We start from the raw sequence: 13,663 nt of genomic DNA, 5'->3' as shown, positions 1-13,663 counted from the left end.
AGTGGTTTTTGAGATAGGGGAGACCGGGGCAAAGCGGGGTGGCCAGGGCATAGTAGGGTACATAAAAAAAGGCCAAAATTGAGAAGTTCAAGGGATTAACGAGGGGTCGATCAAGGATCAATAACAAGTCAAAAACAGCTTAAAAAAACTCGAATAATACTAAGGAAAAATTTTTAAAAAATGGAAGAACTCTGGAAATTCTTTCAATTCTTTCCAACACCGGGATGAGTCGTCATATTGGGTATTTTGATTAAAACCCTACCGATTTCAGAGTTTTACTGTCGTTCTTTGGAGATTCGAAGGTGAAAAATAAAGAAACAACATTTATAATTATTTTAAAGTTTTTGGACACTACCCCACTGTGCCCTCAACTGTAATACGCTGGAGAAACGAGTTGATAATTTTAGAATGTGAATAGTGATTGCTACAAAGCAATATAATGATAGAAGCTCTGACATCCGCCTCTTTGTCTTAGCTACCCCGTTTTTCCCAGGTCTGCCCTATTAAAGAAAAAAGTTTCACCTACAAAGCTGAATATCGCCGGAACTACTCCGCCGATTTCGCCTATCCAAAATACCAATCTTTGTTACCATAAGACCTACAGAGTGACAAATGGGAAGTTGCCTAAAGTATACCCACATGTCTTCCCTTCCTATTGAGACCCGGAAGGTTAGGTCCATTAGATATATACTAGACTGTTGTCAGTTTCTATTGAGATGCTACAAGAAGCACTACGTGTACTTCAAAATGAGTAACCTTACAAACGAAGAAAAAGTATATCTTATCGAGTGCTTTTATACTAGAGGTAAAAACTATACTGAAGCATATAGAGGCTTTCGTACCAAATTTGGAAATAAAAAAGTAGCCAGTCAAAACACCCTCAGAAGGTGAGAATAAAAAAAGTTATTTGACTTCATCGTATAACCTCACTTTCGACTAAAACTTTCAAGTATTTATTACTTTATCTCCCAGAGTAATTGATAATTTCATCAAGTATTATACTCTTGAGGACCGTCGTCATGATCTTCCTGGTCCATCACACTCAGTTACAACAGAAGATACGATTGCCAAGATCGAAGAACATTTCAACAATAATCCAACGGATTCGATACGAAAAGCAGCGGAAACTTTGAAACTGAACCGAGAGACACTGAAATTAATATTGAAGAATTTCCTCAAGTTACACCTTTACAAAATTACGACCCATCATTTGCTCACAGAAGATTCAAAAAAAAAAAGAATTAAGTTTTGTAAAATTATGACACAGAAATTTGAAAATGATGAGATCGACATCAATCACATAATCTTCACAGCCGAAGCTCACTTTTATTTAAATTGATATGTAAATAAACAAAATTACCGTTTTTGGGGTCGCAAAAATCCATATACTCATCTGAGGCAGAGTCTTTTCACCCTGTTAAAGTGACTGTTTGGGCAGCTATTTCAATCAAAACAATACACTTAGAATTCATAGAAGGGACCATTACAGACAACAGTTATCGAGAAATGCTACAAACTAAATTTTTCCCTTTGGCTAAAAGAAGAGGATTGATTAAGAACTATTATTTTATGCAAGATGGTGCTACACCGCATTGAACTAAGGACGTATTTGAAGCTATTTATGAAGTGTATTGTGATCGCGTCNACAACAGTTATCGAGAAATGCTACAAACTAAATTTTTCCCTTTGGCTAAAAGAAGAGGATTGATTAAGAACTATTATTTTATGCAAGATGGTGCTACACCGCATTGAACTAAGGACGTATTTGAAGCTATTTATGAAGTGTATTGTGATCGCGTCATCGGATTAGGATACCCCAAGTTTGCGCATGGAGGTATGGAATGGCCCCCTTATTCACCCGATTTGAACCCGTGTGACTTCTTATGGGGCTTCCTGAAAGATAATGTTTATGCGGAAAAACCCGAGACCAAAGATGATTTGAAAAAAGTCATCAGAGACGGAATTTCTGGTATTTCTCCATCTTAGATTGAACAAGTTTTTCGTAGTTTCCGAAAACGGCTTGATTATTGTGCAAATTCGATTGAAGATCACTTCGAAAATATTTACCATTAATAGTTGTCTCCTGGCTCAATTTGTCAATTATTTTCAAATCTCAATAAGTGTCTATTAGAAATGTCTGATTCAACTGAAACTAATTCCAAATAAAAATGACATCTTTACTCAATTCATATGTATTTTTCTTTTTTTTTCCTGGCGCTCATTTCAAAGTTATAAACGATTAGTTTAGGCAACTTCCTAATTGTCACCCTGTAGAATCATACGAAGTTTGAAATTTCTATCTCGATTATTTTTCAAGTTATCGTTGTAATAAGTGATTTCGCCGAAAAAATGGAAAAATGACAATACAACTCAATTTTCCAAAGCGGGGTGATTAAATTCCCATGTGATGGGATCATCGCGACAAATACATTGAAAAAAAATGAAATTGGTCCAATCATTCCTGAGATATTTGCAAATAATGATTTTTGAGAAATCGCTATATCACTGGTAGTACCAACGATGAGCTAAAATTTCAGCTTTTTTGTAATTACAGTTCTGGAGTTAGTGACACATTTCTGCGAGGAGTTATTCTCTATCGAATATCGTGAAACAAGGATTGTTGATTTCAAGTGATTTCATAAGATTGTGTCTCCGATTTCATACGAATTGATTTTATGTGATTTCATTCCAGAGTGACACAGTGATTTCATCAGTGAATAACCCCTGGCATTTCTGGATAAACACACATACGCATACAGATGATACTGACATTCTCTAAAAAATCATATCTCGACGTTTCATACCGACCTGAGTCATGTTCAAGCAAAATTAGAGAATCGAAAAAAATTGCATTTTCAAAGCTTCCATTGGAATGCAAAAAGGAATAAAGTGATGGGTAAAAATCGTAAATTTTGACTCATGATTTATATTGTTTAAGAGCACATCTGGGCGATAGTTTAGCTCAATCGGTTTTTAAGATTCAGCGATTCCGCGAAGTTTTCTTTTCTCAATATCTCCAAAATTATTGCAGCAAATGAATTTTTTTGACGTCAAAATATTCCTTATAATAATGTATATTGAATCGGGCTATAATATACCCACCTAACTAGGGCGAGTCATTCAATTATTGACCATTTCCGTTTTTCTTCTAAAATCTATGTAAAATTTGGTATGATTTTAGCTCTTGCTATACTACAGACTGGGGTTTCCGATGAGCGAAATGCAGTGAGTACTTTTAAAAATATTCAATTTTGTGTATAAAACTCGATTGTTCAAGTAAGAACTATATTTTTAAATCGCGATTATCACAAAGACCGAATTTTTACAAGCTCTGAAATTTTCACAGAAAATCATCTATAAAAAGACGAATATTGTCGCGTCAATCAAAGTCAGTTCTTCGCACTATAGATTGACAGTTATACGTTGCGCACTGAGAAAAAAAATATTTTTGTCAAATATCCATTTACTTGAAAGCAATATTTATTTTTTTAACACTGTATTACTCCAGTCGAGTCAATCCCAGCGTATCATCATTAGGTTTCCATTATGACAGTTATATTGTTCTAGAAGATGATCATGTTAGTTAGGACCTTGAGTGAAATCCCTTAATAGTTATCTACACTCAAAAATTAATCGAAATTCTTCACTTCAGAAAATAAGAAATTTAGGAAAAATGAATAATCATTGAAGGAGTTCATCCCAGGTCATGTTCGACATAGTCATCGTCCAGAGCAACGTAATTGGCATCATTAAAACCTAATCAGGAGCGACCGGGAATGACTCGATTGGAGAAATTCGATTTTTAAAAAATGAATGGTTCTTCGAAGTAAATAAATATTTGGCAAAAAAAAATTTTTTCTCAGTGTGTGACTAACAACTGAAAATGACCGAAAATTGGTGTTATTCATCCAACTATTCCACGAATGACTGAATTCTTACTGAAATTTATGTTTCAGAATATGATATTATTGAAAATCGAAGGTAAAAGCGAGAAAACTGGAATGCGGAGTGAATTAATTCTCCTAGGTAAATTGCAACCGCCATTAAAATTTTTAATTTTTGAAAATTTTGAATTAATTCACATAGAGAAAATCGTATGAGGTATCCATGTAAAATCGGTCAAAATCGGTGACCGTTTCTCCTACCTTATATATCAGCAGCTTAGTAATAAAATCACGTAACTACAAAAATTTCAAAATTTCACATTTGCATATATCAGGGTATTTTTAACACTTCTAGCCAATAATGGGAAAAACAGTATTTGCTAAATATTAAATAATTGAATGCCGGAATATTTACTATTTAGTCACTACCTAAATAGTAAATAAAAAAGTATTTAGCATTTCGTTTTCTTCTATATATCGAATGGAAATAATTAAAATTCAATAAATTATCATATATTAAATGAAAGAGTATTCCAGGAATAAATTCGAAATCGAAAAATTGTTATGATTGATAACAAACAGCATTCGAGCTTGCAACTGAGTGTTACAAGGGTTAGGCGTGAGTGTCCGAAATAAGCGTAAAAGGGAGTAAGAGCGGTTAGGAGTGAAGGTCAATCACGAAGGAAAATCATATTAGTATCATACGTTATAAATGCATAAAGTGGGGGAATATGGGCGAGTGGTGTGATGTTGTTAGCGAGAGTCGTAGGCTTCACGCGCCTCGCCTGCGGCTCAGCTCGTTGCACTGCGCCTTCGCTCGTGTTGTCTACCGCTCGACCTTGCGTAAATCTACGACTCTCGATAACAAAATCGCACACGAGTCTATCCTTTATGCACGCGTAACGTGTATAACGTGTAGGAGAAAGGAGATCATAAGGGTCAAATTTTTTTTGCCAATCTGGACGTTCCATGCAATTCTCTATAGGTTTAAACATACTTATTTTTTCCATTCGAACAAATTTTGACCCTCATGACCCTAAATTTCAACTCTTATGATCCCAAAATTTGATTGGAAATTGGGATGTTCCATGCAATTTCCTATCATTTCAGGCTCACTTTTTTCGGTTCGAAAAAGTTTTGAAACTTATGATCCGAAAATTTTCTTATTTTAGAATTTTTTGAGTTGAACTCAGAAATCGTGGCCGAAGTATTGAAAGGGGCTAAAGAGCATGGTACTTGAGAATGGGGGCCCTGATATAGGAAGTCTCAGATCTGAAGAAGAACTTCATAAATTGGAGTATATGTATATGGCGTCACGAATCAGAAAAAAGGATAAAACCTAAGGGTTTGTAATGATACTATCATTTATACCTTCGCGCTATCAAATTTATACCTTTGCGCCTTATTAGGGTATTTCAGAAAATACCCGGTATTTCATAATCACAACAGTTGTCATACCGGTGATGACCTGCGAGAACTGTCTCTCGCTACTGGGACGTTGACGATAACAGATCGTATAATTTAATTGATAGTAGTTCGAGTAGCCTGAGCCATATTGATTTGTCGATTGTCATATATTTGTAAATTTTAACCAGTGTGCACACAAGGTTGTTTGCCTTTCATAATTATTTGTACTCAATTTGAAACACCTGATTGTAATTTTGTATGGATGAATGAGTGAAGTGAATTTGAGGTAAGAGATGTATTTTTGCTTCCGAATGGAAGCTTTGTAATCGTCCGATTTTCACTTTCTCTAATTTTCATTGGAAATGATGTAGAATGGTTTGAAACGTAAAAATACGAAGTTTGGCGACCATGTCTGTAGGTGAATATGTCCACCACGACCTTCCCGGTGGTAAATTTTTAGAAAATTGAGTAATTAAGTGGCTAAAACAATTCAAAAAAATTTGAAATTTTGTCAGATTATAGGTCTTAATAAGGAATAACTCTGTGCATAATTTCAGCCCGATCAGTCAAGTAGTTTTGGAGACGAAGCGATTCGTTTTTAAATCGTTTTTCACGAATATCTTTAAAATTATTGAACGGATTTAGATTTATTCTTTCTCAAAATATTCGTCTTGATGTCCTCTACCTAGATCAATCAAAACATTTATACCTGTTCATACAAAGTGTTCGAGATATTCCCTTTTTCTGTTTTTTCATTAAAATCCTTGTACGCGCGCTAACGTGTGCAAAAATCGAGATATCAACTTGAAATTTGAACAGAATCTTTCTCCTGTGATAACAAAGGTTTGTATTGAAGACGGGCTCAATCGCACCAGTAGTTTCGGAGATTTCTCAACTTTTTCTGAAAATTTATTATGTTGAATATCTTTTAAACTTCGGAAACGTTTCCACTTTTTTTTTCAAAATATTTGTCTTGATATCCTCTACCTCGATCAATCAAAACATCTATACCTGTTTATGCAAAGTGTTCGAGATATTCCCCGTTTTCTGTTTTTTCATTAAAATCCTTGTATTATGCAAAGTACTAGTACTCGTGCCTGTGACAGACATATGCGTATGCCTGTTACAGCCACGAGGAACGGATTCTTTCGGAAGCTTACTACTAATGGAATTGGTAGAAATGAAAAGAAGAAAAAGACTAATAATGCAAAAAGAAACGGTCGCATGCCTTCTGTCGAATAGGCTCGAACCCCTGCTTGTTTTTATTTACATCCGAGCAGCACGATGACATGAATTTATACGTAAGGAATAAAATTATTCTCTCTTTATCAGGCATTACATTTTGACCATAATTATTCAGTTAAAACATTTAATAAAGGCCAGATTTATTTATATTACACCCTAAAAAAGTACTGATTCAAGTTGACGTCGGTTTGATTCTAACCGATTTTTTGCTTGATTCAAGCCAAATGACTCGAACTACGCCAATCCAGATTCCAGGTCTGGTATAAGTCGAAAAGTGGTTTATTTCAAGTAGAAATGTGTCAAGCCGAAATCGGTCTGAATCAAGCCGAAAAATCGGCCTAAATCAAACCGAAAAATCTGCTTGAATCAAACCGAAGTCGCTCTGAATCAACTCAAAAAATCGACTTGAATCAGACCGATATTCCGGTTTGCATCTGTCCGAGTTCGACGTGATTCATGCCGTCAAATCGACATGAAACAAGTAGATTCCCGGCATGATTCAGTCCGACTTGATTCAGACCGACTTTTTTTTGGGTGTAATCCTAACATTTTCGTGAGTTATTTCTCATAATAAAAAATCATCAGACAATAATTTTACAGATTTCATGGGTCAGGAGTGATGATCATGAATAATAATAAAAAATGAAAGTAAAAAATCACAAAAATAAATAACGGCCGAAACGATGCATTAGAAATAAGAGTCAAAATTAAGGGTCTCGAAAGTCGAGTGTGAGGGTCAAAAATAACCCTTAAGTAGTCCCTTAAGTAGTCGCTTTTTTCTAGCATCTCACTCGCTCTACAGTGGCGCCCTACAGGTTGCCTTTGGTTTAGCGGGGATTCCTCACGATGCGACCATTTAAGGGTGGTCAAAAGGAAGGGTTAGAAAGTCAAAATTAAGGGTCACGAGAATTGAGTGCGAGGGTCAGAAAGAAGGTTCACAAGGGTCATGTGTGGAGGTCAGCAGGGAGGGTAAAAAATGAAGGTCAGAAGAAAGGGTCAAACTCGATCAAAAAAAGGATCACAAAAACAACAGTCGAAACTAATGATCACGAGGACTACGCAAAATTTGTGAACGAAAAAACGGTGTCTCCTTAGGGTCCAAATTTTTGAACGATAAAAAGCATGTCTTAAACGATAGAAAAATGCACGAAACGTTCAAATTTGCAATGAAATTCTAGGATTATAAAGATTCAAATTTTAAGGTCATAAGGGTAAAAATTTCTGAACTAAAAGAAGGTCGTCGCAAAAAATAGAAAATTGCATGAAAAAAATGTATGGTTGAAACGATAGGAACTTGCATGAAACGTCCAAATACGCAACATTTTAAGGTCATAAGGGTCAAAATGTGTGGGTCATACGAGTCAAAATTTTTGCACTAAAAAAAAAGTATGTCTTCAACGATAAGAAATTGCATGACATATCTAGATCTGGAATAAAATTTTAGGGTCATAAGAGTCATGAAAGTCAAACTTTTAGGATTATGAGAGTTAGAATTTCAGGGTCCTAAGATTCAAAATTTTTTTGACCTAAAAAAAGTGTGTTTCCAACAATAAAAAATTGCATGCAACGTCTTAATGTTCAGGCAAATTTTAGGATTACAAGATTAAAAACTTAGGGTCATCAAGGTCAAAATTGTTTTCAATGGAAAAAAATAAGTATGTTTCAAACGATAGAGAATTGCATGGAACATCCAGGTTTACAAACAAAATTTTGAACCTCATGATCCTTGTCAGTCTTTACTTTTATTTTTGACTTTCATGTCTGACCCTTATGCCTAACACGCCATCTGGCGCGTAATCTTTAGATTTGATCATTGTTTCTGAGTTGAATCTTTGACAATTATATTTGAGCCTTACACCTGACCGTTGTTACCTGTAGTTTATACCCTTGTTTTTGACCTCAAGTTTCGACTTTTCGTTTACTAGTAAACGAAAAGGCACTTTTCGACACGGGCTGAACGTAGCAGCAGTGGCAAAAATAAAAACTATAGAATGCATACTGATCCAATCCGGGGTTTTGAACATATCTCCAGGTTCATCCGAAGTATTTAGCATATCTTCAAATGCGATTGAGGATTTCTTGCTCCATAAGGCATTAAATTACTATCTTCATCGTGCGATTTCAAATCCTCCGACTCTGCGGTGTTATTAGAGTTTCGTGGTCCTTTTCGATCGAAGTCCAAGTTCGATCAGCTTCCTCTGGACCATGGAGAATAGAGACCAGGAGGCCGAAATCATATGGGCGATGCGCCTGATTATGACACGGGAAGGCGGTCGGCGACCATAATTCTATATGTGAACACAGGCGTCGCTGCTGTTCCTCCGTAAGCACTCACGTACATGATGTGAGCGTATGTTAGTAGATTCCTAATCACTATCGCATGTATGCATTCAAATGTCATAGCCCAGTTCACGTTCATTGTTTACCTTTTTGTTTTGTGGGTATAGCGCCCTCGAGGTATTTGCAACCGGGTTTCAGGCGCATTATCGTAACCAATGTTCGGCCTCCTGGGCTCTATTCTCCATACTCTGGACCCACTTGTACCCATGCCAGTCTTTAGATCCTTTTCTCTGAATCCAGCATGTCCAGTCATAAAGGCGTCTGAAAAACAAAATTGCGCATATAAGTTTCCTGGCACAATGCTGGTACAATTATGATAAAAAATGGATAACGCCATGGAAAATTAGGTTCGAATGATCACGGGATATTGGAGAGAAGTTTTTTTTACAAAACTGACTAATTTGTCATAAAAATTTTGATGACAAGTTAGTCAGTGTTTAAAAAAAAATTTCTCTAACATTCCGAGATCTTTCAAACCTAATTAAACACTATGGAGATGAACATCATAGATGAAAAATAACGATTTGCACGGAGAGTGATAATTTTTTATACGATTTTCCATACAAAGACTGAAGTCATTCACAATTATCATCGTAAGGGAAATAGATAATCGTTGATTGTCATCATTAAAATTCACAAATGATTCTATAACATGCCCTATAACACAGGCCATGAATTTAGGTATCTCTATAATAGTTCTATCGAAGTGATCACAATTATATAAAATAATTTTCTCCTATAAAATATTTCATGTTGCAAATTCAATTTACTACATAAATAATAATAATATTGACTAATATTTTATTATTTCAAAAGAATATTAATGAATATAGATATTTATATTTTTATAATATCTAATAATATAGATATTTATATTTATATTTTTTCATTTAGTTATTACATCATTTATTCATTGATATTTTATCATTATTATTTATTTGATTTATCTTGTTTTCATGTTCAAAAAAACATGAAATTTCTACTGCAAAAAAAAACTATATTGAAAAAATTCTCTGAGCCACGCTCCTCACAATGAGCATGTAATGGCCTCTCGCTATAATTCCGTTTACCGACGCTTATTAGTCCATAAGTTACAGATAGGTGAAAAGACGTTGAAGGCTATCATACCCTCGGTGGTATGATAGCTGCATTGAAAATCAGAAAAATAAATGATAAAAAATATGGAAAAAAATAACTGACACAAAAACACAATTCTTGGGAAAAAGCCGAAGTATAAAAAACCCAGATATATTTACTTCGATACAAAATTTAAACGATTAACTGCGAATGACGTTATTCACACACACACACATGCATCCACACATCAATGTTTGTCTAGGAACGCATAGGCGAACTGTCGACTGAATATGTAGACACACACGCGCACTGATAAATAACGATAGGATAAATCCCACACTGAATGTTCAGGTGGAATAAGTTAGGATTGCGCAATTTAATAATCACGACTTCGGTGCCACGTGTGACACGAAACCGTTGGATTTCGTGTCTTAGGTTAAGATTTTTGATTGAGAACTTTTAGATTTTTTCGTCACTATAGTTTGTGAACGAAAACGATTGATTGATCGATGGTTCCTTTCGGATGATTATTTTTGTCGATTATGACAACGATAAAGTCAGGATGACTTGTCAAATGATTGATTTGCAGTTGCAAACGATTCACACACTTGTGGCGTCGGTTAACTCTGACATCATCGAGCGTCCCCGCATGCTCGGACCCGCCAGACTGGCGCATGGTGGCGCCGCCACCCAGTGTCGCCAACATACCAAGCGCGGTTATATTCAAATACATGTTATGATGGAACAGATAGGTGTCATGTCAAGATGTAGAGTACCGTTTGAAAGTAAGTGAACTTCATGTATTTTGATACGCTGATTCCGAATATCTAAATTTTATTCTGATCGGACGATGCAATCAAAAGTTATTAACAATTTAATTATTCAAATGCGTGTAGTGACAACATGTGAATATTTATTGAAAAAAAGTTCCAATGAAAAAGATGCCTGAATGTGCCGAGAATACGATGCAATTTGATTTTTAAGGATATTTTAATAAATAACAAAGATACAGGGTTTCGCAATAATACTGAGCGCGCCGCCACGTTGGAGGCCAGGTGTGCGCGACCACTCATTGTCAGGGGCAATGTAATTTATTAGCATTTCTCCCCGCTAAAAATGTGTTCGGACAAGAAACGTAGAGAATCATATAACTAACAATTTGGTTTAAGTCTCATTTAAAAATATACATTTCTCGCCAAGCTGTAGCATTTCAAATGCACGGATCATTTCGTTCCCTCTATGTTTACAGTAGGACAAGTTGCAAAATTTTGATTTGTTTCCCCATGTATTGGTAGATACATCAGTTATGAACATTTCGGCTTTGGTTTTATAGTAAAAGTTCCTTTTTTGCGCAAGATATTTAATTTTTTCGAAAACCGTTTCAGAGGCCACGTCAAGTGGGAACTAGAGACGATGGCTGGTAGCCGTACCACCACCGGCACTTGCTCTAAAGAATTTGATTGTTCATTTACTCCGACGTAACATAATTCTAATTTCAAAAAGTCGCTGAAGGCAAACATTTCACTGCAGGATCTGGCTGATTTTGGAACAGGTAACGAATCATAGCATCAAATTGAACTTCAAGTCATGGTCACTTTCATTAATATTTCACGATCGTTATCAGATTTGAGCAGTGATGGTGTAGCAAATGCTGTGCAAAAAGCAGAAAACCTCGTAGTTCAACTTTGCCAGAAGAATTCACCTTACAGTACATTCGATCAATCAAGATATTGGACCTATTGTCATAAGACGAATAATTCTGTGTCCGAGCTACCGCCAACAAGTAGATCCATTCGCTTACATATGCGATCTCTGTACGTGATTTACTTGCAAAAAAATTGTCTTCAACCACAACCTACCGAGCTTGATCCACGAGACTTTGGATATTATGAGAACAACGGGCTCCTGTTCCCTGAAAGAGTCAGTCAGAGTTTACCTCCTTCGGAAGAATTGGTGCCCAGTCGTCAGGGTAAAACATGCACGAGGGGAAGCTGTATTTGTTTAACTCATCAATTACCCTGTTTATCGTTTTGTGGTTGCCGCAAATTTTAGACCTGTGAAAACAACGTGTTATAATTTTAAATTTGGATTATATCAGATTGTAATGCTTTGAATTTTTGAGCGTGGCATTCCATATACCAAACATTTTTGCGAAGTTAAAATATACAGATACACATATATTTATTTTGTAACATCTAGGCAGAAAATATATATTTGTTGATCATGTAATGCTGAAAAAATTTTATCCTTCGTATCATAAATGACCTTAAACACAATAATAATGTACAAATAACAAATATACCTATGTGTATGTATTCTTCCATATTTTTTTTTACAACGCCGAAAAAGCATTATTTCCCGACCAGCGCCCGTATGATCGGTAGCGAGGGAGACATCTCTGCAGTCTCCACTTCAAATAGCGTCTGAAAAGGTCTTTGGAAGAAATTCGATATCTCGTGCAAAAAAAGGAATTTTGCTCTAAAACCAAAACCAAAATGTTCATAACTGATGTATCTATCAGTACATGTCGAAACAAATCAAAATTTTACAACTTGTCCTACTGTGAACATAATGAGAACATGGCAGCATCTCCGCCCTCACGTGTAGAAATGATCCGTGCATTTAAAATGCTACAGCTTGGCGAGAAATGTATATGTTTAAATGAGACTTAAACCAAATTTTTAGTTATATGATTCTCTACGTTTTTGGTTCGAACACCTTTTTAGTGGGGAGAAATGCTAATAAATTACATTGCCCCTAACAATGAGAGGTCGCGCGCGCCTGTCCTCCAACGTGGTGGCGCGCTCAGTATTATTGCAAAACGCTGTATCTTTGTTATTTATTAAAATATCGTAAAAAATCAAATTGCATCGTATTCCCGGCATATTCATCAAAATACATAAAGTTCACTTACTTGCAAACGGTACTCTACATCTTGACATGACACCCCTATGTAGCTTATGGACTATAGGTCAGGATAGCAATGTTCGACAGTGGCTGGGAAGCTATAGCCTTACGGCTGCATCTGAAAAACAACTTGATGTAGACATTTCACTGCACGGTTGCAACGCGCTGGCATGTATAGTTAGATGCATGGGTTTCGTATGCTGGGCTGAGACACAGTAATCTGGTGGAAGCAATGCTTTCATCAGAGGCAGCCTGGGAGGCAACTGGCGCCTTCTTTTTCTTCTTCCTTGTGCTGCTTGCGCAGCTGGCCTTAATACCCTAGGTAACTCAGCCAACTTCATAACTAGCGCCTTCGCAGCGGAAGTCCTAAAGGACCTACGCAAGGCGAAACAAGAAAGAAACAGAGATAAGAGGAAGAGGAAGGAATAAGATGACAGAAGCGCTGACTTCGATTGGCCGAAGGAAGAGCTACGGCTAAATCCTCCCCTCGTGCTGTAATGCCTAGCGGTGGTTCCACGGGGAAATAGGAGGCAGGTGACAGGGGTATGTTTTTAGACTGCATTGGTTGCACATTCGCCGAGCTAAAACAAGCCAGGCCTCACCAACCTTGGCAGCGCGTGGTCGCCACCATCCAGACCAGACCGAGTCGGGCATTATGCTCTGGGAATTTCCAAACCCGAGCGTATGCGTAAATGCATTTTTCCCCCTGCAAAAATCTCTCTCTCTCTCTCTCTTTCTGTCCGTCTCTCTCCCTCTCTCTCTCTCTCTCTCTCTCTCTCTCTCTCTCTCTCTCTCTCTCTCTC

Source organism: Diachasma alloeum, unplaced genomic scaffold (assembly GCF_001412515.2).
Source record: "Diachasma alloeum isolate Michigan unplaced genomic scaffold, Dall2.0 Dall_scaffold_00631, whole genome shotgun sequence".
Taxonomy (NCBI): Eukaryota; Metazoa; Arthropoda; class Insecta; order Hymenoptera; family Braconidae; genus Diachasma; species Diachasma alloeum.
Note: the sequence above shows the minus strand (reverse complement) of the source record.